The sequence below is a fragment of the Cyanistes caeruleus genome, chromosome 12 (assembly GCF_971803275.1).
Source record: "Cyanistes caeruleus chromosome 12, bCyaCae1.hap1.1, whole genome shotgun sequence".
Lineage (NCBI taxonomy): Eukaryota > Metazoa > Chordata > Aves > Passeriformes > Paridae > Cyanistes > Cyanistes caeruleus.
Window position 1 is genome coordinate 8,671,333 of NC_141712.1, and position 27,182 is coordinate 8,698,514.

General features: G+C 37.4%; 1 long non-coding RNA gene across 2 annotated transcripts in view; it reads left to right on the top strand.

Annotated features, from left to right (window-relative positions):
* The window catches only part of LOC111934636 (uncharacterized), a 39,094-nt gene extending 14,396 nt beyond the window's left edge, over nt 1-24,698 (top strand). Inside the window, exons 2-3 of one of the 2 annotated variants that reach the window (XR_002867338.2) lie at nt 18,964-19,064; nt 20,999-24,698. This is a non-coding gene — a long non-coding RNA (uncharacterized LOC111934636). The remainder of the gene's footprint in view (nt 1-18,963; nt 19,065-20,998) is intronic. The other variant, XR_002867339.2, reaches the window with a different exon arrangement.
* The last annotated feature ends 2,484 nt before the right edge of the window (nt 24,699-27,182 follow it).

The following is a 27,182-nucleotide window of genomic DNA, read 5'->3' on the forward strand; positions in this document are numbered from 1 at the left end:
CTTGGGAGGGTTTAATGTCTGTGTTCCAATTGACTGTTCTCCCTCAGAAGTGGATAAAATGCACAATCTGAAATCACAAGGTACTTGAGGAAAGCAGCCAGAAGTGATACTTACGGATTGGGATTCTGTGAAGGGTTCTAATGTGTGTAGAATCAATTACAAGATAAGAATCTTTATACAGGAGTCTGGATGTGTAACATTTTAAGTTAGAAGAGACCTCCAGAGTTCCCCATCTGTTCTAACCCCTTGCTCAAAGCAGATTGAGTTAGATCAGGCTGCTCAGAAAATTTTTTCAGCTCAGTTTTGAGCACCTTCAAGGATGGAGATTTCATAAACTCTCAGTGTGACTGTCCTAGAATTTGACCTGTCTTATTTTTTAAAAAAAAATTTAAAAAGGTTGTTTCCACTCTTCCAACTTGTCAGTTGCTTTTCACCTCTTGTCTTACTGTTATTGTGCACCTCCAGGAAGAGTCTCTGTCTTCTGTGCATCCTCCTACCAGGTCCTTGTGTCCCTGACATTTACAGTGACCCTCTACTGAACACACTCTGTTATGTCTAGTCCTGCAAAGCCAGAGCTGGACACAGAACTCCAGATTCAGACACAAGCACCAATGAGAGAGGGAGGGGAAACCTTCCCTGGACCTTCCATCTGCCCTCAGCCTGGGCTGCAGCAGGCTTGTTTTCTTCTGCAAGGGTGTGTTCCTCACTCATGATCATCTTTGCATCCACCAGGACCCCCAGCTTTCTTCTGCAGAGCTGCTTCCTGCTCAGTCCCCAGCTGTATTGTTCATGGATTTACTGCATCCCACATGGGCCATTCTTCTCTGTGAGGGAAAAGAGGCACTGGAACACGTTTTCCAGTGAAGCAGTGGATGTTCCATCCTCACAGGTGTTCAAGGCTGTGTTGGATGGTCTTTGAGCAACCTGATGGTTGATCACTTAATGGAAGGTGTCCCTGCACATGACACAGGTTGAAGCTACAACCAACAACAAAATTGGACCTTTAAGGTCCCTTTCAACCCACACCATTCCATTGTTTTATGGAAAAAAAATTGCACTTGATTTTTATTTTTCCATCCTCCCCAGGTTGCCCTCATAGACAGCCTTGCACCCCAGGGTACTGACCTTTGTTTGTACTGACCCAGACACTTGCTGAGAATGCCTTCTGTACAGTCATCCAGGTTGTTAATGAAGATGTTCCACAGATCCCTGGGGATCTGTTGCTGTTTGTGACTGGCTGCCAGCTGGACTTTGTGCCTGACACCCGGACTGTACAATTTTCAATGCACATTGCTGTCCACTGACCCAGCTGGCAAGTCACTAATTGGTGATAAGGAGTCTGTCAGACCTTGATAAAGTGGAGATGTACAACATCCGCTGCCCTTGTTCACAGTACCTGTCACCCCATCATCCTGACCTGAACAGGCATGCTTAGCCTGCTTAAAGGCTGTAGCTACTAGGGACAAACTGCGTGACTCAGAATCGGAAGATGAAAAAACTATGAAAGGGTTACTTATATCTCTCCCCCTCTATTTTCTTTTTAGTTACAATGGAGGATCTTCAAGCAGTGAGGGAAACCAGTGAGGAGGAAAGAAAGAGGGGGGGAAAATTAATGCAAAGAATTTTCAGAACAAGTTCAATATTTTTTCTTTCATGGCTACTATGTTGATAACAATGTTCCATAACTGAATATTAACATTCATGATGAACTATTGAAAATTAATTGTTTTGGTAGCTGAAGAGAAGGTAAAGAAACTTGATATTGTTAGTTGCATCAGCTTTGGTCATCCCTTCCCAAAGGTTCATTTGAACAGAGTTACAGAAAAAATAACTTTGCTAACATTTTTTTGAGTCTTTCATGTAAGTATTCCTATTAATTTCTTTGAAAATTTATCAGTTGGTATTCTACAAGCAGACTTGCAACTTGCATTGCATTGTGTTTCCATGGAGACAGACATGTTTATGTTCATGTAATACATGGCAATATTAATCACTGGAGACATAAACTGACTATTCCTAAAGTTGTTATCCACAGCTTTTACATTAGCTCTTTCAGATTTATGGATTGATGGATACTGCATATTTATGTTGTGTCAGCACTAGAGCAGTTTATCTTTTAACACTTATCTCACTGAAGAGTAATTTGTTCTCTCCATATTAGGTAATTTTTGAAACACTTGTATATAATAAAATCCATTCTCTGTAAATTTATAAAGACAAATTTGAAAGAGCTTCAAAACTGATTGCTTCCTTTTAGGCAGAGTAACTACTTTGTCATTTCTATTATTATTGCTCTCTGATGTTTCAGTATTCTGACATTGTGTGATCACTGCAGCCTCATGATGGTGTAGAGGAGATACAGAATCACAAAATCATTTAAATCAGCAGTGCCAAGGCCACAACTAAACCATGGCCCTGAGTGCCACATCTATGTTAAATACTGCTGGGAATGGTGATTCCACCACTTCTCTGGGCAGCCTGTTCCAATGCTTGATAACCCTTTCCCCAATATCCAGTCTAAATAATTTTCCCCTAATCTAAACCTTCTCTACAACTTGAGGCCATTTCCTCTTGTCCTGTTGCTTGTTACCTGGGAGAAGAGGCCAACACCCTAATCACCAAAAACACCTGTCAGGGAGTTTTAGAGAGCAATAAGGGCCTCCTTTTCTCCAGAGTAAGCGCACCCAGCTCCTCCAGCTGCTCATCAGACTTTTGCTCCAGCCCCTTCTCCAGCTTTGTTGCCCTTCTCTGAACATGCTCCAGCCCTCTCAATGCCTTTTGCAGAGCAGGGCCAAAAATGAGCCCAGTGTTTGAGGTGTGGCCTCACCACTACCCAGCACAGGGGGGCAGTCACTGCCTTGGTCCTGCTGGCCACACTGCTGCTGATACAAGACTCGATGAAGCACAGTTTCATTTAACAGGATAGATGCTTGCTATCAGTGTGTTTCTAAGTGAATTGTGCCAGGGAATTTAACTCCACCAGAACTCCTTTAAATAGCTAAGGAGCAGTTAAGGTTCCATGTAAATGGAACACACAGAACCAAAAAGGAAACAAAAAGAATCTACGTGATATTGTTGACACTCTGTCTATCTAGTCATAATGAGCATATGAAGTCATTCAGTTACTAATTGGACAAATTAATATCATCCTTCCTTTAAGTTCCTCTCCATGTCACAAACTATTTTTCCAGCTTTCATTATGGAAGTAGAGATTTTCAAGTAGCTAGTTAAGTATGGGATGGATTTTCTTGCTAATAAGCTAGTGCCTTTTTTTTTTCTTCTTTTTTTTCTTTTTTTTTTTTTTTTTTTTTTTTTAGATATTCCTGTGTTCATGCCAGTTTCTCTTAGTGGTTTCTCAACACTGATACTGGTTGAGATGTTAAGGATGTGTTTGTATCCAATTGTAAGAGCTATTAAATGTAATATTTCAATGACTACTCCATAGCCTGTCTCAGGGCAACTTTTATTGTACTTTAATCTTGCTGTGTTCAGGAAAGGCACTTAGCACTGCACCAAAGGATTGTTAGTGAGAGAGCATGGGGACTGTCATCCAAGTATCATCCTACACCTCTTTGCCCAGTGAGCCTCACCCTGCTGTACCCACAGGATTTAACAGAGGAGGCAGAGTGACTGAAGCATATCAAGTTGAGCATTCAAAGTTGAGTTTGTACCAAAGAAAATAAGCTGCTGTCTATGCGACAAGGAGCCTGGAGAGGAACAGGGGAGATATTGTCTAGTCTGAGACATTAATTGAACACTTGCTTTGAAAAAAAAAAAAAAGTGTGATTAATCCAGGGAGAATTGTCTCTGGCATCCAGGGCTTGGCTTTTTAAAAATAATTACCAAAAGGAAATAAATCTAATTCTTGCCTATTGCATTTTATGACCCTTATGTGTTAGTCATTGTTCTTGAGTTGGGAACAGAAATAATAGTTGAGAAGCAAGCAGAATTTATAGTTCTGAACAGCAGTCTTGACAGTTTCTCAATAAAAAGTAATTCAGCAAATTGCCAACACTTTTCCTGATCAGAGTACATAATGCAACAGTTAAGTGACATCAGGCTCAGCAGGCAAGTAATCAGCATCCAGCACATAATGATCTCTGAAATTTGGTGTGTCTGCTCTGTCACATGGGCGATTGGTGTCATCCCATGTCACTTTGGTTCCTTGCCCTGCAGCAAGACTTTTGAACATAAAGAACATCTTACAGGAAAAATAAATGAACCAATCACTACTCAACCACCTCCATTCTTGCCACGTGTGATTAAAAGAAGAACTTGAGAATTTAAAATACAGCTTAGAACTTGTACTTCCATGGGTTACATTTCTTATCAGAAACTTCCAAAGTATTTATTCAGTCTATGAATTTTGCGTTTTGCTACTCTGAGTAGTCAGAAAATAGTACATTCTGGTTAATTGAACTTCCTCACTTGTTTTTCCCCTCTTTTTCTCATGTATAAAAGATGTTCAAGCAATTTAGCACTGTCTTAGCAAGATTTTACTTTGTGGTAAGTGTGATATATTTCAGATTGGTTTTGCTTTGGTTTGGATTCTTGGGTCTTTTTTTTTCAAAGGTCAATTACCATGACAGTGGAATCTTTTCATCCTGGAGGAGCATTTAACAGAGACCATGAAATATGCTGTAGATTGGTGGATTAATTAATTAGAACAACAGAAATAATACTATTTCAGTTAGTACAGCTGCATTTCTATAGCTATACATAAATTATAGAGCATTACTTAATTATTGCAGTGTTATGCTGCTTTTAATTTCTTGGTGTATTGGGACACCGAATACAAGGTGTTCAGGATGTGTCTAGATTTCTAATACGAAAGCAAATTCCTCATCACATTTGTGTATCTTCAGTTGTTTCGTTCTTCAGTATTCCTGCTGTGTTTTGCAGAGCATCTGAGCAGATCTTCAAGCACTGTCTTTCTGTGGCCATAATTAAAGCCTATCACTTGAAATAGTGGTTGTTCCTTATGTGTCTTGGGTGGACATTTTGGAAAGTTTTTCTGCTGTTTGGTTTTGAGTTAGCCAGGTAGCTTTCATGGACTTGCTTTATAGCCAGCATAGAAGACAGAGAGGATCTGAATGGTGATTAAGAGCCTTATGCAGGCTTCCTCTCTAGATGATCCTCTTTTTCCATGAATGCTGAAGGAGTCTGGGGAGATTGGCAAGCCAAATGAAGAGCCAAAATAGCATTGTGAGAGTCTTTTCCTCTTTTACTGCGTATTAGACCTGAAAGCATCTTCAGATCTCTCTTTGGCTGTACAGATGGTCTCGGAGCTGCATATCAGCTCCCTCTGGTGAAAGGAAAGAGGTGTGAAACATGAGGGTTGGCTGGGGAAATAGCTGGTGGTGAATAATTTATAGGACTCTCCCTTGTTTTTCTTGACATAATTATGACTGCTCTTCTGAATGCGTATTCAGGTTGTCTGACTGGAGAATTGTGTTCCTCAGTGCTGAGGAGTTGCATTCTACAGTTGCTTACTCATGTCTTCCATGTGTTTTTCAAGCTGTTGGCTTGATACAGGTGAATTTTTAGTTACTCTTTGTGCAAATACACCCAAATGTCTGAAAATGCTGTAGTAAATCAAGGTGGCATTTTATAGCTACTGTATATTTTAGACCACATCATGCTATTCCTGTTTTTTCAGCCTGTAGTTTAAAAAGCAAGATGACAGTGTAACTGTTGAGAGAAAATGTGTTATGTAATGCCACTTTTGTTTGGCAGCATGGGAAGCCAAGACAATTAACTTCTGGCACCTCCTTTACAGAGTTTGTGTAACTGCATTTTTAAAATGTTTGGGTAAGACTAGGCATATAAAGCATTTTTTAATATGCTTCAATCTTATAAAAAAGGAAATTTAAAAAGAAGAAAAACCAAAGTTACTGTTGATAAATTGATAGAAATGGCTGGATGTATTAAATGAATAAGATTTGCTGATAAAAATATGTGGTCATTTAGATAGTAAAAACAACTAGAATGTGGTCTATTTAGAGGAGGAAAGAAAGAAAAGATAGGAAGTAGGAAATCCTACTGTTGATTCAGCACATGGCACTCAAATGTGACAAATTTACTGTGAATTTTCACTTTCTAGGTCAAACCGAATCACTTGGCTGGGTTTTGTTTGCACATCTCGTTGGTGACCTGCTGCTTCCATTTAACACTTACTCTAGAATGCACTTTAAAAAATATAACAGTTTTCCATCTGCTGTTCTCACAGCAGACTTTACAGCCCTGTCATCTACTTGCATCTTCTAGAGAAAAGCAGTTGCCTAGAAAAGGTTTTTTCTTTGTGTCAGTTCTGTCAGAAGTATCTGCTTGGGTCTCTTCTTCTCTCCCATAAGATTTAGGCAACACAGGCATCCTGAAATCATCTCCCCTTTTGTGGCTTTTGGGATTTTTAAGGCCTATTTACTGATCAAGTAAAAGCAATGTTAAATGTTTTTATTACTAAATAGATCTGATAGTGATTCCTGTTGTGGAAAAATCATCACATGCTTAAGCATAGAATGCTTTTGTGAGGGAACAGGTGCCCACAGTTTCTTGGCATGCAGAACATGTGAATGCCTTTGCATGCTCATTTTAGCATCTTTTGCTCCTTTGTCCCTGTTTAGGCAATGCTGATGCATAACACCCATTTTATATTATTCCAATGTTTTTTATCAGTTTCTCCATAATCTTTTAATGATGTTGACTTATAAAAATGTCAATCATATATTCTTAGTAACACAACAAATGTTAAACATTCAATTTCAACTTCTTCACTAGGCTCTTTTCTGAAGAATTATTATAACCTACTTGTTTAGAAAATAAATTTTTATTTTAAGTAGCTTGACAAACTTGGTAGTAATCTCTTGTGGTTCAGTGTAACGGCAGCCATATGGAACTATAATTTCCAAGTCCCACAGATCTAATTTAGTTTTATGCTATGTTGGATTACATGTCAAAATTATCTTCATGCCATCTGTAAGACTTCTTACATCCTGAACTGTTTTATTGTAGTTTTACTGTACTGCTTGCTATCTAGAGATTCATTCTTTACATCAGTTACTGATGTTTGATTTCTTAAAGGTCCAGGACAGCTTAATTTTTCCCATATTGTGTCTTGTAGGTCAGCCTCCAGGAATCTCCTGACAAAACCAAAGTGCTGTTAGAGATGAGTTAATGTACATGTAAGTGAATGTGGTAAACCCCAGGAACTTACTTGGTTTAGCTTCATCACTTGAGAGTGCTATTTTGCTTTGTTTGTACTTGTAATACACCAAGATCTTTTCCCTTTCATGTGTAATTGCTTGGCCTTTCCCACTGAAAATGCCTCCTGAGAACCCTTACAGATACTGACATGATGGACTTGCTGAAAGGGAAGAAATGTGAGGATAAAGAGAAAAAAAAAGCAAATAGCCATTAAAACAAATAAAAAGTTAGCTGTTTTAAATGTTATTTTTGGGTACTAAAAGAAGAAGCTTTTCAGAGCCATATAGGTGTCAGTTATGGTTTTTGTAGCCTTCAGTTTTGCTTTATTTGCACAGTCATTTCTTCTTTTACACAAACACCCTTGCTTCCCCACTGGAGTTTGTCACTGACTTTGCACCCTGCCCCAGTTTGTGTGTGAAGAGTTGTTTTGTGGTCAGGGGCTTGCCGGGAGGTTTCACTGTTCCCTCTGGAAGTGTTGCAGAAGAAGGAAGATTGCAGTGCAATCACCTCAGAACACATTGGAAGGGGAAGAGTGGGAAAATCAGAACAGCATCTCAAGTGGCAGTTTGGCAGTGGCTTAATTCTGCATTCATGGTCAAGCTTTTTTGTCCATCAAATCATTGTCTTGTGTTTTCTTTCCATTTCAGCATCCTCCATTGAAAATATTAAGTGCATCAGCATACTGAGCAGTGACCTGCAGCAGTGGAGGTGGCAATTGGACACATTCTACCCCTTTAGCTTATGTTAGTCTTTTCTTTTTCCTTTTCCTTTTTATATCTCTGTTTTCCATGTGGACTAGTAAGCAAATTCAGAAAGGGGGTACATCTTGCTATGTGCTTTTACAGCATTTGATACTGTGGGTCACATGTCAATTACTGGTCTTGGAAGCAGTTACAGCATGAAAAAATAAAACCTAACATTTGTCCTGCATGGTATTTACATTTTTTGGATGATTCTTTTTTTTTTCTGAGGAAGCAGTAAAGAGCAAAAGTCAAAGATACATTACCTCTCTGAGGTATGTGGTTTGGTAATATTTTCATAGTACTTCATTTTGCCAGATCTACAGACATCTTTATTCCATCAGATCTTGACGGTGCTGTTAATGCCATCACTCCTGGTGTTCATATTCTGGGGGTTTGTTTTCTGTGGTTTTGGGGTTTTTTTATTAAAACATATGCTATGACTTCCAAGTTTTGCTTTATCTATTTGTCTTTTAGTAAATCTTTTGGTGTGGATTTTTTTTGCCTACACTTAGTGGATCATTTAGGCAGAGGAAGATCTTGGTGCTGTCTCAGATTTATATGATTTATAAAAGCTATATGTGTACAGGGATATTTAAATGCAGATTAGGTACAAAACAAGCTTTGAAAGAACAAGAGAAGACAATGAATACATAAGTGCGGATTTGACAAAGTACTCTCCATTCTTGCTTAACAAGACAGGGCTGAGAAATAATCCACCAGCAATATTTTGTTAAGAAAATTATGAAGACTGCAGTCTTGGTGGTTTTAATGCCCCAATAGGAATTTACTGACTTTCAGAGAACAGCTGAAGATATTTAGAGTTGCAGAAGCCAGACACTTGCTAGGGATATATCTTTACACATATATGTGTAAAGGGTAGAATAAAAGCCTACACTCTTCAGCTCTTGCTGACTATTAATCAATACAAACTTTCCCAATGCTTTGTATGAGATATCAAGGTTTCATCCATAATTTTTTTAAGGCAGGAAAATTCTTGGGCGTTTCAAGAGAGTAAAGAGAACCAGTGTTTCAGAAAGTATGTATTTTAGGTTTTTGACTAAATAGCATGCTTTCTGCTCATTTTGAGAACCTTGTTGATGTTTCCCTTTTGCTGGCCTAGGATCAGATAGCTGTTTCCAAGATCTCGGAGCTATTGATTAAAAATGCCTTCCCTGCATGTGCCTGCATTACCCTTGTGGCTAAAGGCATTACTGACTCACAGCTGTCATCACTGCTCACTCTCATTTCCTCCTGCCATTCACACAGTTCCCATGGCTCTCTTATAATGTGTGACCTCAGGGGTTCCTGGCATTTCTGCATTTCATAAGGCTTCCTTCCATTTCTGTATGTATTTTCTTTGCTCTAAAATCTATATTCACGGTATCTCTAAATCTTGTTTTGCTTCTTTTTAGAGCATTATTATTGCTGTGGCTGTCTAAAGTCTTACCTCAAGCTGTACTTTTATATCTGTTTACTAAGCTCTTGTAAAACTTCCTCTCTGAACATTCCCCACTGACTGTTTTTCCCCTCTGAACTAACACTTTATGCTCATTTCAGAACCAAGGAGCTAACCCATGCATTGATCAGTTTAAAAAACAGATATCTGAGGCAGTGCAGAGGTATTTCATGAGACTGAAAGCCAGCTGCACTAAGGAGTTTGATGAGAGTTTACTGTGTAATATTTCTGCACCATGACACAGTGCGAATTATATTATTAGTTTATCTTAATTCTATATATTATGCTTATTTTATATATACTTACATATTCTATCATCCCTTATATGTGTGTATTTTCATAGACTGTTTAGAGATGTGATTGTCACAATGAGCATGAAACATGAAAAAACCAAACATTCAGATAAGTAATGCAGCAAATTACAGGTTGGTTAGTGTGTTTCTAGGTAACAAAATGTTTTTTGACATTTCTAGAACAGCAGAAATTGCAGACCAGCATTCCTCTCATGTGATATACAGAAGTGTCTAATATATTGAAAAGACACGGGTGTAATTGAATATTATTTAAATCAGGGGTTTCCCCACATTTAATTACCTTACAAGCTAACAACAACAAAAAAAAATCCTAGATACTAGGATTCTAGATGCTCTAGAGAGAGATTTCCTGAGGTGTTTTAGGAAGTGATTCTGCTCATGGTCCAGAAGAGAAGACTTATAACCCTGGAAAACACATTATTTGATTCATGACATCATCATCATCATTATTATTATTATTATCATAATTATTACTAGTTGTAGTAGTAGTAGTAGCTCAACAACTCTAGTGATCTTGGAGGTGATTAGTGGCCAAGGTCTTCTGTCTGTGTCTACTCACAGGTGGATTCTGCATCTTCCCAAATAATGCAGTTCCAGGACAAAGTGGTTGGAGCTCTGTCAGAAGTCTGTTGTGGTTCTGTTAAAGGTTCAAAGAAGTTGAGATACTTCAAGGGAACCTGCTGTGGTGGCAGACAAGGAAAGTTTCTCATCAAACCTGGTTTGTTCAAATGTTTCATACTGGGGAATTTCACTTGTATGCAGTCTGTTATTGTACATGTAAGACTTTTAGGGCACAAGAACCCTTCAGATACATTCTTTTTTTGCATAATGGTGTCAGTTCTGCATGACATAACATAATAACGGAAACAATGAAGAGTGGTATGAAAAACAGGAGGGAAAAGTGCTATACATGCTATTATAGATGTGACTCAAAACTCTGTGAAATTTAAATGTTTCCCTGTTACTCAGCTACTGTTTTATAGGTCTATGTGTCTATTGCTTCCCTACGGATTTGTTGAGGCACTTGAAAAAACTCAGCACAATTCTCAGCACTGCTGGGGCTGGTTTAAGTTAATACCATCTCATGTAGGATGTTTTTGCTAGTTAAAAGCAAGCATGTGTTGCATGACTGTCTCCATGAAAACTCGTAGAACTCACTAAGTGCCACATCTCCTGAATTTCAGCCGAGGCTTCAGTGCAAGAAACAAAAGGAGTGTAGGTTGCCATTTGCCTACAGCATAAAAATCCCCTCCTGCCAAGCCATTGTGCTTAGTTATATAAAAAAACATTGTTCCTGCTGTGTGGTTTTATGCCAAATGTTCCCTGTGGTTGGGTATACAGGCTCTATCTTCTCACAATTGCATCAGAGCAAATGAGCTATGACACTGCTTGCCTATTTTTAAGTAAGTTCAATGTTGTCCATCTAATGAAATGCTAAAGCATACTCTGCCTGTGGGAAATGCAGGCTTTGCATGGAAGAGCAGTTAGGGAGATGCTTTGTATGTTTTATAGTTAAAACAAAACAAAACTGAAGCCCCACCAAGTATGTGTTCTGAATGTTAAAATAAACAGCCACTGTTTAAGTCAAGTAAATCCAGAGGTGCTGATTTTTAGTCAGCACTGATAATCTTAAGTAGTTACGTATTGACTGTGAAAAGTATGTTACCTGCATTTAGAGGGCAGCTCTGGAATTTTAAGCATGGAAGTTCTTGCACATGAATTTAACTCTACCTTTGTTATGGGAGCGTATGGCTTTTCTGTGGATGATGCAGATTAATATCTGTAGATTGTGTAGGTTGATATTAATGTCTGTAGATTAATGACCTTATGAAGATTGGAAGATCATCAGTGTTTAATGTTAAGCCATGTGATCCCAATATTTTGGCCTTCTATACTAAGGTCTTGGGTTTGGCCACTTAAGATCACGTCCTTATTATTTTGCAGTTTTAAAAACTGCTTATTCTAGTTTTACATTTTTCCATTAATGTTTTATGTGAAAGTCTACTGATAATCTGTCACAAACTATGAGTTTATTTCTCTCACTGACTACAGGACTGCACTGATCAGACTCACATTTTTGCTGTGACAAACAAGCATGAGATCAGTTTGTAAAAGCATCATAGAGAGGGTTTTCAGGGCAATTCACAGAAGGTCATACAATCATCATAATTATGTGCCAGTTCCATTTGGGCTAGTTATATATCTTGTTTTAAGATATTGTCTCAATTGATATTTGTAGGAAAAAAAAGATGCCACACTGATGTTGGATCAGTAACTGTCCTTAAATTTTATGTTAGAAAAAAGCAGCAAGGAAAATAAAGTTTAGTTAAAAAAAAAGTTTTGATCTAATAGGCTGTTTTAGAGATTTACAGATAGAAATTACAAGAGCAGTAATAGATTCTGACATGCATGAATATTTAAGCATATTACATTATTTTATTTTTATTGTATGTGAATAAGTTAAAGTACATATAAAATAAATGACTGCAAGTGTCCCAAAACATCAGGTCAGACCTAGTAATAGAAAGTGTTTCTCCCATGTACTCATTGTAAGAAAAATTTTGTAGAATATCATAGTTTTCCAGTTACAAAGGAGGAATGAGTGATATGGGAAAACAAAGGTCTTTTCATGGGACACCATAGGCTACTTCATGACTAGGAATTATTATTAACAGAATAAGAAGTTGAATACTACAGACCCAATAAGTGATCACCACTGGAGTTTTGGGATAAATTGTTTAAGGTGTCCTTGCTCCTGGCAGGGGGATTGGAATTAGATGACCTTTAAGGTTTTTTCCAACCCAAATAAGTCTGTGATAATCATCTAAAATAATCTGGCTATGAGTGGGTTGAAACTGAATGCAGACAAGAAGGTGCTGCATGCCAAAGAACGTGTTCTGGAATTCAGCCATGGCAAGAATGTGACAAGCAGAGCAAGAGCAATCAAGTCAAGAGTAGCAGCCTGTTCTCATTGATCATTTGATGATTAGAGAAAAATTTCCAGACAGTTTCAGATTTTCAACTGGGTGCATTCATATTGTTGTATTGAGAGTAAGTAAAGCTGTGGTTTGACAGCTATACAATCAAGGGAAGGTTTTTATATGTTCTGCATATAACACCTGATTTTAAAATTGTTAGGCTTGCAGTCCTGTCTCATTTGTATGCATTATAGTAGTTCATGGGAAGGCTTTGGCCTGGGAAAATTAGACATGCATTTTAAAAATCAGACTCTTGATGTGCACTGTGCTTCTCTGTGTGTGCCACTGCTGCTACAGCCAGAGAGAAACTTCATTGATAAAGCTTTGTGTAATCAAAGCAAAGGATGAACAGCTCAAGTGCAAGAGGCTGGGCCTGAAATGATGATTGCACTTCTCATCTCATTAGCACCTTTAATCTAAAAGGCACGGAGCATTTTAAACTTCATTTTTGTAATAGCCATGTGAGCTGTGAGTGTAGGACTGCCTCTGCATTTTGTAGGGAAGAAACCAAAGGAGAAAAAGGTTAAAAAAGTAACCAAGGAAACTGCTGACCAAGGTAGGAGCACTTTTTATTACTCCTGTTCTTTAAGAGCTAGGAGATTTCAGCATGTGTTTAGAGACCCTTAGAAGAAGGGGTGTTCATGCTCTGTTTCAAAATGTGACAAAACATATTCCTCTCAGTCTTTGTTTCACTTGCTAGGACCCAGCTTTCTCTCAGTAAATACTTAGGGGTCTGCACACTGCAAAGAATTGAATAACAGTAAAGAAAGTTATCTCCAAAAATATATTGGGTAAACCAGTGTTGATGGAAGAAGGCAGAGATCTGTGAAAACAAGGGGTGAAACTAGGAGAAGAAGCGGGGGATACAGCACACAGCAAATCTGGGAGGGCATGTGAATATGGAGAACAGTGCAGCATGCACTTGAAGAGCTGAATTCTTGGAAAAAGGTGGGAATTTATAATGAGAACATCTGTGGAGACCCCCAACTATAGTCTTTATTAACATCTGGAAGTGCTTTTCTCTTGAGTGCTCCTGGCCAAACCTCCAGACATTGCTAATTCTTGGATTTGGGAAAATCAGACAATATTAGAAAACTAAAGAAATTAAATAATTAAATTGACAAAAGTGGCTGGTTTAGGAAGCTAAGATATATGCTTTTGTTTTTCCTCTTAAGACAATTCCTTTGGCTGTAGGAAGGAAGGACAAGAGAGAAGCAAGTATAGACACCTTGGCTGGTTTGTTTGCTCAAAGACCCACTTTAAAGCATTCTCTGTGTGCTTTGGAGATGAAAATGTGACATTTGAATGGATCAAGTACATTGGAACAAGGACAAAGGAGAGTTTGAGGTGACTGGGCAGAATCTCAGTAGGCTTTTTTGTAAAGTAAAGAAAAAGATTAAGAAAGGTAATTACTGACCGGCTTGTTGGTTTTGAAATTTGCCACTCTGAAGGTGAAAATGCAGTTATATTATTGGCAAAATGAAAAAGAACAGAATAGCAAAGTAGCTCTTTTCCTTCTACAAACAGCTGTTCTATTCCTCTGTAATCAAAAGCTAACACCAGCTTGAGTTTTTTTTCTAGCTGTGGGGTATTCTTAATGGATTTTTTCATGATAAATTGTAGATGTGATTTCTTATGCCAGAATAAAGGATGTGTATTCCTATTTAGTTAGTCTGGTGAGACTCCGTTTCCTTCTCTTGTACTCTTTTAAGGGTTATCGAATATAAACCTTATTTTTAAGTCCCATGATAATGAATCAGGCATGTCCTATTCCAGCCTACAGCAAACTGCTAAGAAATCAGTGTGTGTGTGTGGGAGGGGGGTTGCTAATTGGAAGAGCAAACACTTTGTAGGTAACCTTCTTTTGAACTTAAATCTTTTATCTAATTTAGTCTGGTTCTGTAATAGCTGTTTTCCCACAAAGACAATCACTATAATATAAAGCATTCAGTATTAACAAACAGGCCTGACTATTATTAAAACTCTAGGGGAATTTTGTCCTAGGCCACACTAGAGTTAAGGCTAGACTTTGGCTATCAGCTTATTCTAGTTTGACGGCAGACCTAACCATGATGAGTTATTTTAATCAAAGAGTATGTGTATGTGGTATTTGAAGGCAGATGCTGGTTGCTCTGTCTGACTTTCAAGCTGCATCCAGATGCAAACTAGAACTATGCAGCAATTCTTAAGATATTGCTGGTCCTGAGTTTCATATGAAGCCTTGCTGAGCTGGGGCTTAGGACTTGGCTGAACTGGAAACAGCATTTCTGCATTTTGTTCTTTTACTCTGCTCTCACAGTGGTGGCCTTGAATATCCATAGAATTTGGTCCTTCTGCTGTCTTCCAAATAATTAATTTTCCTGTGAATTCATAAATATTTAAAGTTTTGTTGTGAGCCCATACATGCTGGACCTATTGACAGTTTGACCTTCTCCTACTTCCCTGCCTTGTATCTAAAACAGTTCACTATTGCAAAGGCAATTCATGTGTTTAACTGTCATATAAAATTTCATTATTTGCTCTCAATTTTGTTCTGATTTATATATGATTGACTTGACTTTCATGGGGCTCTTTTTCCCTGAGCATGAACAGAAGCATGAATTGGGTGAAAGCTGTTTTGTTTGTTTATTGCCTTTTTTTTTAATTTTAACTTGCTCTTTGCATTTTAAATTATAGTGACTGGAAAACTGGCAGAATATTGTTGTGTAATTGCAGTGTTTTATTCAAATAGGTGTTATTTATGGTTGGTTCTTAAAATAGCACATCACATTTTGAAAAATCTCATCCTCAGAATTTATCTGCAGTCTAAATTGATGGAAATTGTGTACTCTATAAGGTAAAATCAAGTGCAATAGATGTTCCATAAATTTCCTTTGCGGGCTACAAATGTTGCTGGTGGCTGACAAAATATTTCCTAGTTTTGCATTTTTTGTTGCTTTTGAAATGTACAGTTTTCTTTGACTAATATTTCCTTCATTGCAAAGTAATTAATGCACACTCAGAGTTTTTATTTGACCTCAGCTACTCTTAAGGGGAAAATCACAGCTCTTGTGACTTCAGCATTTTGTGTGTTCATCTGTTATTCTGTTGTCCAGCTTGACAACAGCTGCAAAAGGAATTCACCAGGTGGTAGGATTTCATCAGGTGTTGAAATGTACTTAGACAAGTGAAACAGTAAGATACTTCCTTAGCATCTTATTTATCTTGGCATCTTACTTAGGATTTCTGTTACCACACTAAGTATTAGTTTTGCACTTGAAAAAATATTAGATCTCTCCTGCCATGTCCTATTAAATCAAGTGTCCTTGACTGGTTTTAAGTATTGGTTTACTTAATCATAGGATGGTGGGAAAGCACTTTTAAAGATCACCTAATTCCAACCCCATTGCTGTGGACAAGGACATGATCAGTCCCATCATGAAGGAAAAAATATCAAATCTTCTAATAATATTCATTCTTTAAGAATATATAAAAGTTAAATAAAAGTACATGTGAAATAATGCTTGAGAGCAAGATCTTCTGAATTTTAAATTTTTTTCTGATGCACTGTTTTTCATAAAGGCAAAGTGTGTAGCTGTCAAAGGGAGATATTTCAAGAAATAGTAAAAATCTTGGAGATGAAAGATTCATTCACAAATTCTAGTTTTAAATATGTCTAATAGTCAAACACAGATGCTTTACAGTAAAATCATCCTCTTCAAAAGATGCATGAATATACTTTGGACTTTTAGAAATCTAAGTTGTTAAAATCAAAAAGGGATTAAATTATCCTCAACTTACATTGCTTAAAATGTAGAAAACATTCTCCTTTCTACTGTAAAGGAACCATAAGGATTGATTTTTTTTTTTAATTTTGACTGCCTGAATTAAGACATATGCAGTACATTCTTTCTTTATCTGCCACAAGAGAGAAGTGCCTCATATATTTAGGCCAAAATATAATTTCTGTTGTGATCAGCAGCAGAGTTGCTGCACTGTGCACCACACAAGAGGTGTATCAATATTGGGGGGAAAGATAAACTAAAAGAAGATGAAGGTGATAACATGAGGAATGGGCAGAAAGCACAGAGAATAAACAGGCAATGCTTAAAAACACTGGGAAATGCAAAGAAAAGGAAGAAAAATGAGCAATAAAGAGCAATATAGGCGAAAATACAGGGAATGAAACAAATTTTGAGTTAAGATCACTTATTGAGTTGATGTTTGATGTCAAACATTTCAATAAAAATATAAGAAATTTTACGTAATTTCCTTGCTGATGTTAAGTGCATCAGGAAAAAGAACTCTGTACTGGTCCTTTTGAATTTTAGATCACTCTGATGTTTTAGAGCAGAACATATTATTTCGATAAGTAAAATGTGTTCTCCAATTCTGACCTTGCAACTTTAATTCCTACACAAAACTTAAGAGATGTCAGTTTTGCATGATTGCAGCTGAGAATGGCTGTTTTTATTGATATAATCAGTAAAACTTGTCATGTATTTTCCAGAAGTGACTGACTGGTGGGTGTTAAATGTAAATGATGGGATATTACCATTGTTTATTAACATCTAGATGTTGAACTCCAGTCTTCCTCATGTACAACATACTGTTGAATATTCAATTTTATTGCCAAGTGGTGCCCTGCAAGAGAGGTAATTTTGAAATATAGGAGTTGGGAATGACACTAAAGAAATTAACTACTTTATCAATGACTTTTTAATAATTCCAATTCAATGGAAAAAATTCATTAGAATGGAAAAATCCAGATCATGAACAAATTCTTCTCTCCTGATAATACAACATATCTAAATGCAGTTTTTAACACTCATCCATTGTTAGTGATCTACTTTGAGAAGTTCCCCAAAAATTAACTTCTTTCCTTCTTTTTGCTTTGAAAGTTCTTTGGTGTTTAAGATAACTTTTTATAATTCATCTTAAGCTTTTCAGAAATATGATTGAACATAATATTGTGAATCCACCTACAGCTCCTATTATCTTCAGTATTTCTAAAAAGCTATTTTTTTTACAAAAGTCTATTTCCTGGAATTGTATTTTAAATTAAGTTACATGTGCCTCCCTGTTAACTTCTCATTTATGCTGGCTTTGCAGTGGGTATGTAGAAGTAATTGTTAATGGTTTCACTTCTTTCATGCTTCTCCTTTTCAAGAACACAGCTAAAAACTCTTTGACTGTCACTATAGGATCCTATTTCATGATTGTGATTCATCCTTTCCCTCCTTTTTCTTCATGTGGGGACCACATTTTATTTTCAGAGTACATCTGACATTCTTCTTTTTGAACACAGAACAGAAGAAATAGTTATTTATAAGCCAATGTGTTAAAATACACACATGCAGATGTGTCAATTTTTTAATTTTTATTTTTTTGCAAATAACCAGAAAATCAAATCAGGCCTTTGTTTAGCAAACAAACTTGGATTCAGTTTTGTCCTTCACAGCTTTTAGGTTCACACGAGTAGTAGCTTATGTATTGTCCCTCATTTCTCCTCCACCTACCCCCAAAACATTTAGAAGTGAAAACTAATGGCAAAGGGCCATGTTTTGAATTGTGTGTGTGTCTGGAATCCTTTCTCCACCAAGCTGCTCTCCATGTTCTTTATCTGACCAGCTCTTCACATTATTTCAATTGTCCAGCCTTTTTCTATGGCCTGAAGAGACTGTACAGTTTTCAGAGCTCAGACCATTGACTTTTCAGTGCCTTGTATTATTGTGTTGCTGCACTGAGGCTGTAGGGCTCCTTGCTGAGGGACAATACAGGGATAGAGGAGGAAGACAGAAATTTCTGTCACAGGAACTGGTAGATAAGGTGGTGGAAATGAAATGGGTACAATCTACTCCTGGCTCTCTATTTTTAGAGCCACAGAAGGCCTCTCCTGATAATACAACATATCTAAATGCAAGGAACTCAGTCCCAGATTTTTTCCTTCACTCTCTAGAATGTCTGTGGACGTGTGCAACTGCAGGTTGTAACAGTGGTGTTGTTTGGGTTTTTTAAAATTTGCTCTATGTTATTATGCAGTGACTCTGGATATGAGGACACTGCACCAGAGACAGCGATTGGTGTTCCGTGGGTAGGAGCTCTGGGATTCTGCCAATTAAGACAATGCTTCAGTGATATAAAATGGAATATGAATTCTTAATTATAATTTCTCTTAGTAGTTCCTGCTTGCTTGCATCTAACTTTTAATGGCTTTATAGGAAGTTTGTGCACACACTCCAAGGCAAAATCTGGACTTATGTTTTTCTCATTTCTCTGGTGTGTTTCAGGAATGTTGCCAATGAATGGCTCCGTTGTGGGCTGTGTTGTTTTTACCTCTTGGATTTGTGTTCCCTGAAGACCAAAGAAAGCTGTTCAAGCAGTGTATGAGGTATGTAAATGGCAGCCTGATGCAAATTAAAGCCAATGAGTATTTATGATGTATTTTAGACTATTTCTGTCAGGTAGTTGCTTTTACGAGACTAATTTGGGACCTGCATTGAAGAAAGAACTAGGCCTCTGTTTTTGTTCTACAAAGCCTGGATTCTGGTACCACCTACTATTCCAGCTACTGAAGGATGTGGATGTTGAGTAGAAAATAGGGATTTCAGCTGGTTGTTGTAGGTATCAGACATTTCTATAGATGCAGGTTAGTCCAGCTGCGCTTGTAGGGGGCTTTGAGGGGGATCATTAATTGTACCATTACACTGCATGTGAATTTCCTTGTGCTGGACTGGTGCAGTCTACATAAATAATCCTGGAAAAACATGCTTTATTCCTTTACTGTAATGCTTAGCTTATTTTGATGTTAAATCCAGCAGGAAACACAGACACACATGCTCAATGAAGCGTTTTGAATATTTTTTCAGTGATACTATATTTCTAAGCTATAAAGGAACAACAGGAAAAAATAGAAATACAAATAGATTTAAAAGATTTCTTTATCTTGGACCATGCTTGTGCCTGATACTTCGAACATATCACATAGCAACTCTCTCTACTTGTTTGTAGAATGGAGCAGGCTGCCCAGGGAAGTGGCTGAGTCACTACCCTTGGAAATGTCCAAAAGATGTGTGGATGTGGCATTTGGGGATTTGGTTTAGTGGTGAACATGGTGGTGTTGGGTTAACAGTTGGGCTCCGTGACCTTGGAGATCTTTTCAAACCTTAATGATTCTGTGATTCTCTTTTTACTCTGCCTGTCTCAGAGTATGGAATGGATTCTGATGTCTCATTACTTTGCATGGCTGGTTTAAAAGTGAAGCACTGTGTAATTTGATTTACCCCAAATTCTATATATACCCCTGGATTCTACTATAAATCTTACCACTAAGCAGAACTTTACCTTCCCAATAGTCACACGTGCAGAGTTCAGTGTAATACGGCCTGGCAAACACAGTAAGGACAAGAGATTTGGGAACACACTGGAAAGCTCACAATGTAGCTTAACTATTCCTAGCATCAAAGCAAATTGGTGTTTGAAACAGAATTCTCCAGTAGTGTTTTAATGTGATGTTTTCAACATTATGTAGAATTTTAAAAAGAAATTTTTAAGTTATCTCCAAAAGCATAATGAGCTATGTGTTGAGTAAATGATTTTTCTATGGTTCAAGATGACTGTAAGGAAAGTCTGGGGGGATTTGAATTTTCTTTGTGTGATTAAGAAAAGTAACCAAGCAATTCCACTGGCAACAGTGATGTGGGACACTTCACTTGAAACTAATCTCAGGCTGTAACTTATTGGATCTTCTCAATAGAGAATGGGAGATTAGGCAAAACATCTTTAAACTGCTTGCCTTTTTACATTTTCCAAATGATGTCCTTACTGCTGCCTCCAGCTAGTCAGCTTCCTGAGATGTGCACGGACTTTATGGAAGACAAAGTAGTGTAAAATGAAGAAATCATTATAACAAGAAAGTCTGAATATATAATTTAACTTGAATTAGAAACTGCATTCTGGAGTGCAGAAGTGTTGGCCCTTCCCATCTGAAATGACCAGTGTTGGGGTTGGCTGGGCATTTTGAGTTATCCTGGCAGCATTAATTTATTTGGAATGCACTGTTTTCACTGACATAACATGGTCATAATAAATTTATCTGCAGGGCACAGAGATTCTCATGTTCACACCCTTACCACCCCAAGTAAAGCATTTGTAGAGCTATCAGCTGCTTAAAAAAAGCTCAGTTGCTGACAATCTGCATCTTCCAATGATTTAAGCTATGGGAAATAATCATGAGATTGTGTTCTGTTTGTGTGCTTGTCTATTCTGCAAGAAAGAAATGTAAAACACCTTTCTTTCTCTTTGTCTGACCTTTTCTTTTACCAGTGAAGCACAAGAAAACCACCTTTTTGTGTTTCATGGACTGTTACAGACGCAGCGCGGCTGAAGAGCTAACACCACATTTAAGGGATACAAAATGGATGCTTAATGATCTAAATGCTTCCTAGTTCTTGTAATTCACACAAAAGAACAGAGTAAAGAAAATTCTGAAATTATAGGATTTATAGACCTTAGATTACAGATATTAATTTTTTAGATTACTATTTAGGAAGGCTTTATAATAGCTTGTAATATTTAATTTGTTAATTGGAGCCACCTATATTTGGATGAAATTACTTCACTCATGTCCATGAAAGGTATCATTGTTCAAAATACTCTGTGTCTTTGCTGTGTGTGTTCTTCCATGCTTTTTTGTGTGTGCTCATCATAGACAAATGTTAGAAAACGTCTTTAAAAATGGGTGAAGTGAAAATCATGAGTTGCAAGTTGACATCAGGAGTTACAGATCACTTCCAGTGATGTTTCTAGGCTTTCTTATTTGTTATTGAGCCTTTGAAGAGCCCATGATTAGTTACTGAATCAGCACATTGCTGCTTCATTTTTTCTCATCATGTTCTTGCACTCAAAAGCAACAACAATATAAACCCCTAAAGTCAAATCAGAGCATGTATTTCAATCCAGCTCATAAAGCTCAGGTGACAGTAACTGATGACTGGGAAATACAGACCAATTCGACGGTGGGCACTGATGAAATCTGTAAAATGCATTAGGCCAGTTGTGACAAATGTTCTGGCTTTTAGCTTTTTGTGACCTTTTATTATTTTACATAGAGGATCCTGGAAGCAACAAATGGTTCTTTCAAACATTCCGTGTAGAGTGAACTTCCTTCAAATAAGATGGGCCCAGGGGCTTGAGGGTAGAGTATAAGAGATGTAAGGGAGGCTGTTCTTCTTGAGTTCTGGTATTTTTAAAGCAAACAAGCAAAAGCCCCAAGGAGGTGATGGGATTAAATCTCAAACTCCACATTGTTCTGTATTTGGTGAAGCAGCCAGGAGCAGACTGAGGCTTTTTCCCAACAGAGCTTTGACATGCTCATTTATTTTATTGCCATGCTTTTAAACAGGTTTATTACTGTATGGATATGAGAACAGGACAGACCCCTCTGAGGAGTCCTTTCCAGGGGGGAATGTAGAGGTTAGGAGAGGAAACACTTGAAAGGAATCCCAAACAGCTCTCTCCCATTTTCTCTCTGTCACTTCAACGTAATGAACAGGGATAAATAAAGTAATAAAGCTGTCTGCAACCACAGCTGTATGGCTCCTATTCCCATAGGCTCAGCAACATCAATCAAAAGTGAATTAGAGAGACATGTTTTACTTCTGTTGTATATCAAAGAGTTGCTCGGGTGTTACCAAATGTTAATTCATTTTAGCAGCTTGATATGAGACAAAAATCTGGAAACAGTGTATCTGAAAACTCCTTGCTGTGTCCTGGATTTGTGTCCTGAGTCCTCCCTTTGCTTCCATGGAGTAACAAGGGCACTGAATGTGGTTTCCATGCACAATGAATTACACTGTGTCCTCATTTATTGCTCCTCCTGTTACAGTTATTTCTACTCACTCCTCATGCTTGGCTGGCTGCAATCTGACATTTTCTACTCCTAAACCCTGAACTCAGGCTTTCCCTGGTGACATGCACAAATTCTTCTGGAGCAAACAAACCATAGTGTGGTTTTACATTGAATGGCAGTGGAAAAAGTTACTGTATTTCCAACTCTTATCCTAGAATATTACATTGTGGGTTTTCCTACATAATCAGCAAAAAATATCTGGGTGTTTAACTCCTGGGAAAATGCAAGGTGGGGCAATAGGCAGGAGAAACACAATGAAATAAAAAATGGCAAAAAAAGTTTGAGTGCTAAACTGTGATTTTTGGCCAGTTACTTTAACTCTATGTTCTGTTTCGTCTAATCCTTTCCCCTGCTGGTTTAGACTGTAGTTCTTTGGGCAGGAACAGTACCCTTACTATTGCCAAGTCCTTTCATACAGTGTCACCTCAGTCTAGAAACAAGTGCTTCCATTTTGTTCAAATGAAGAGTAGATTTAGAGGAGATGGACCAGCTTACAGATGGCTGCCTTATGATCTGAATTCAATTAGCCAAATATTCATAGGAATTTACTCTTTTTATACTGCATTTTTGGTTTGTTTTTCCACACAAAATATATACATGCTGTCTGATCCCCAAGGAACACTTATTTCCATACAGAGGCTGTGAAATTCAAATTCTCTTCTTAGTTCATATATGTGATGTGTCTCTTCTGATATATGTGATCTACCTATTTATAGGTGTACATGTTATTACAAGTAACTATGCAGATATACATACAAATACATGTTTGTACTACTGGAGCCCCATTTGGGTCTCAGATTTGTTATGACCAGTAATTAAAATCTGTAATGGTAGAACTTAGTTATGTCTAAAACAGGAGAAGTCTCACAAATCCCACAGAGGTATAATATTATTTGTGCTCATAAAAAGCAGAAATAGTGTATTTTGGGTCCAGGACAGAGTCCTAGGTTTACTCTGTTAAAGCATATTTATTTTTTTCTTTAAAGAGACGTAAATGCTTTCTCTGAAATTATTATTGGGATAGGTGATTTTCCTCTCAATGACAAGCTTGGAGTTTGATTTTTGAGATATGAATGCTGACTGATAATTGCTGATAATATGGGACAAAACGCTTATCTGGCTTTATACTGTAATTTTTGTCTGGGACAAGTGTTTGAAGATTCTTCTTCCAGAGAGAGAATTCATTATATTTGGCCATATCAGGAAGACAATAAGAGACATTTATCTGTTTCTTTTTTCATTATACAGTGGTTTTATCCCAGAACCAAATGTTGCATTACCTACACTCTCTGCAAATTATGAAATCTGTCATTTTTCTGTACATTCCTTAAATCTTCTGATTTAGCAAGGAACTGATTCTTTCTAGGTACACTGAATTCTAGCAGGGAAGATTTTGTGATGAGAAAATGAAAAAGCTGGAATGACATTATAATACTTCCATTGAATTTACATAAAAATTGAAACAGGTAAGAGATAAGAAACTACTTTACAGTACTTTTTTTTATATATAAACTTGTATCATCTAAGAAAATGCTGATCAAGCAAATTTTCAGGGGTAAAAATATAAGAAATTGCTGAGTCCTTTAATATATGTAAATTCAATGTAAAGATAAATATCTTTAGCCTAGTTTTACATGTTGCAATGTAAGAAAGAAGGAAAGTATTAGTGCACAATCAGGTTTCCTGTTATCATTCTTAGCATCTCAAGGAAGACCTGTCCCAGCCCAGACTAAAAGAAACCAGTGGAACAACCTCCGTGCTAAACCTGGGGCAAAGTGTTTTTAAAAAGCTGTTTTACAAAGGAGAAAACTGATTAGATACAAAGTAGTGGAACTACACATTCACGTTATGAAATGATCACTAAGTTTTCTTTCCATGGTTCTGTTCTGTTTCCTCTAACGAGAGCAACACCCAGTGGCTGAAAAATATCCAGCTCTGGAAAAGGAGCAAGGTCTGGGTGTTTGGTGAGTAGGAGAGAGAGACTTTCTCATCATGCACGGCATGATTCCATAGCAATGACTGCACAATTACTATGACTCAGTTAAATGCTACAGTAATTTACATAATATTTTCTGCTGAAGTACCTTAAATGCAATTTGATTGCAAACACCAAAATAAGTCTCATAGAATCTTCAGCTCAAAATCTCAGTGGGAACAGGCCTGATGCAGCTGGGAAGCACTTTGAAGTCTATGAAACTAAAAAATAAAACAAATGTTGCAGACGCTCAGTAGGATGCTGAACATAGTTTAAGATTTATAACTATTTTATGTAGAAAAAAGAGAAGATTTGATGTTTAAATATTAAGCATTATTTATACAATATCTATGTTTCTAATTATAAACCAGTATTCACTCCAAATCTGGAGTAATTTCCTTCTCTCATTCAGTTACAATGACATTAAAATCCAGGGGTTTGTATATCTCTCTGGATATTATCTTTCTTTGAACTGAAGAAAAACATCCTGTGAGCTGTTGCACATAGTTTCTGCACTGGGATACAGTCACTGTGTATCTCCCACAAACTTGGGATGAATTTAGATAGTTAGACTGGGGAAAGAGCTAGAAAATGTCATTCATATCCTATTCCTCTATTTTCTACTTTTATCTTAGATGGCAGAGCTTTTACCCCACTTAAGGTTGTAGAGAGCCCTGCAGATTTTAGTGTAACAACTCGCAAAAGCAAAAAGCAAGGCCATTTCAGTCTGTTTGGAAGCTTCTAGCACTTCAGCAAGATATAGAGCTAAGAATAGACTTCCTTTATTTTTTCCATAAAAAGAGAAAAACAACCGTCAGAAAAATCGTATTCTGAACACTTAAAAAAAGCACTGACTATCACAATGGCAGCTGATGAGTTGTGAAAGTTTAGCTTCATTTAAATATTAAAGCTGGAACTGAGGGATTTTCCTCCCAATCCTTTCCAGTTGTATATATATTAACATAGGTATGAGCAATTTTGAAAATCTGGACACTTGTGAAAAACTAGAATAAAGATTGGATTTTGGGACTGCATTAGATGCCTCTGAAATTAATTTGCTAAGGAAGGACTATTAATTAGGGAAAAAAAATGAGCATATCTGAATCTACAAATCTATTTCCATCTCTTGCCCAACTGATTTGTCAAAGGCTTTGTAGTTCTCAAGGTTTGCCCAGTTACAGTTTTGTGCAGTGTAAAGCAGTAACTGCTTATTTACAGCTCTTTCGGAGGGAATTTACATTTTGAATAGTGGAATGATAGCTCTTGATCTACACTTAATTAACACTGACATTGCTCACATTTATTCAAATGGAGCTAAACACAGAGATGTGTAATTTTTATGCCAATTAATCTGGTCAAGTGAGGTTAGTGAATGAAAGACTCTCTACGTCATAAAGGAATGGGTGTTCATTTATTTGTGAAAGAAAAGGCTTCACACTGTTCCAGCCCCTTTGTATTTGTAATACAATAGTGATTACAAACACAGAGCTCAAACAGTAGCTGAGTTTTACATATCTGAGATCTTGGGGGAATCAGGGATAAGGCAACAAACTTGCCTTAAAAACTAATTGAAGCAGATTTTTTAATGGCTCATGGTTAGCCAGCTTTGTATTACAGGGAGTATGGAACAGGTGAAATTGTCCATTTTGGATGTAAACAGAAGGAAGCAAAAGAACACTGCGGACACTGGGAGAGGCTTGGCTGTTCAGAGGGGCTGTACCAGTGTTTTGTGGTGAGACATTGTCTCAGATTTAGCTGTTGAGAATCTCTGCCCACAGGAATTTCTTCGAATCTGAAATGTGGAGAATGATCATCCATGGGAAAGCAAAGGACTTTGTCTTCTGGGAATTTGGGGTTGGAGTCAAATAAATCTGATCTGGGCTATTTGTCAAATTCTAGACAAATGTAAACTAAGGCAAAGAACTGGTCTGGCCGTTGTTACATAAATTGGTAGAGAGAAATCCATCTCTTTGTGTGAGTGGGACTCAAGCCTATAAATGCCAAGTCCTATCAGTAATATTTAAATATTATGTGTGCAGTCTGTTTTTTTCAGTCTATATACAGGCAGCAGGAGCATTTATGTTCACACCTTTGGGGCTTTGATTTTTAATTGAGGAATTTTCATTTTGTTGAAGTGTAACTTCTCTTCCATATCTGCATTAAAACAACACTTCTGGCTTTTGAGATTTAGAAGGTACATTGGACACCTAAAAAGATTGCCTCCACAGCCTTATTATAGTTCAGAGACAAAATTAGAAAAGATTAAATCTTAAATAAAAAATAAAATAAAAATCTCTTCTCCTTGCACACCACCTGCTGCTCAGTATCCAGCAACATAAATTTGCTCTGAGGGTGTCTGTACCAGGCTGGAAATGGCACTGCTAAGTGAGCAAATGAGGCACTGCCTGTTTCCTGGAGCTGGCTGCACCGAGCAGTGTTTGCCAGCCCACCCCACCGGGACAAGCCATGTTTTGGGCTGAAGTACTAAATGTCAGAATATTTCAGCTTTGCAGTGGAACAGGCCTCCCTGATCCTCTTTCATCTGTCTGCTCAGGCTCAAAACTTGAAAAGGGTCTGAGTAGCCCTGAGGGAGGATAAGCAAAAGTCAGGAGAAGAAATGTAAT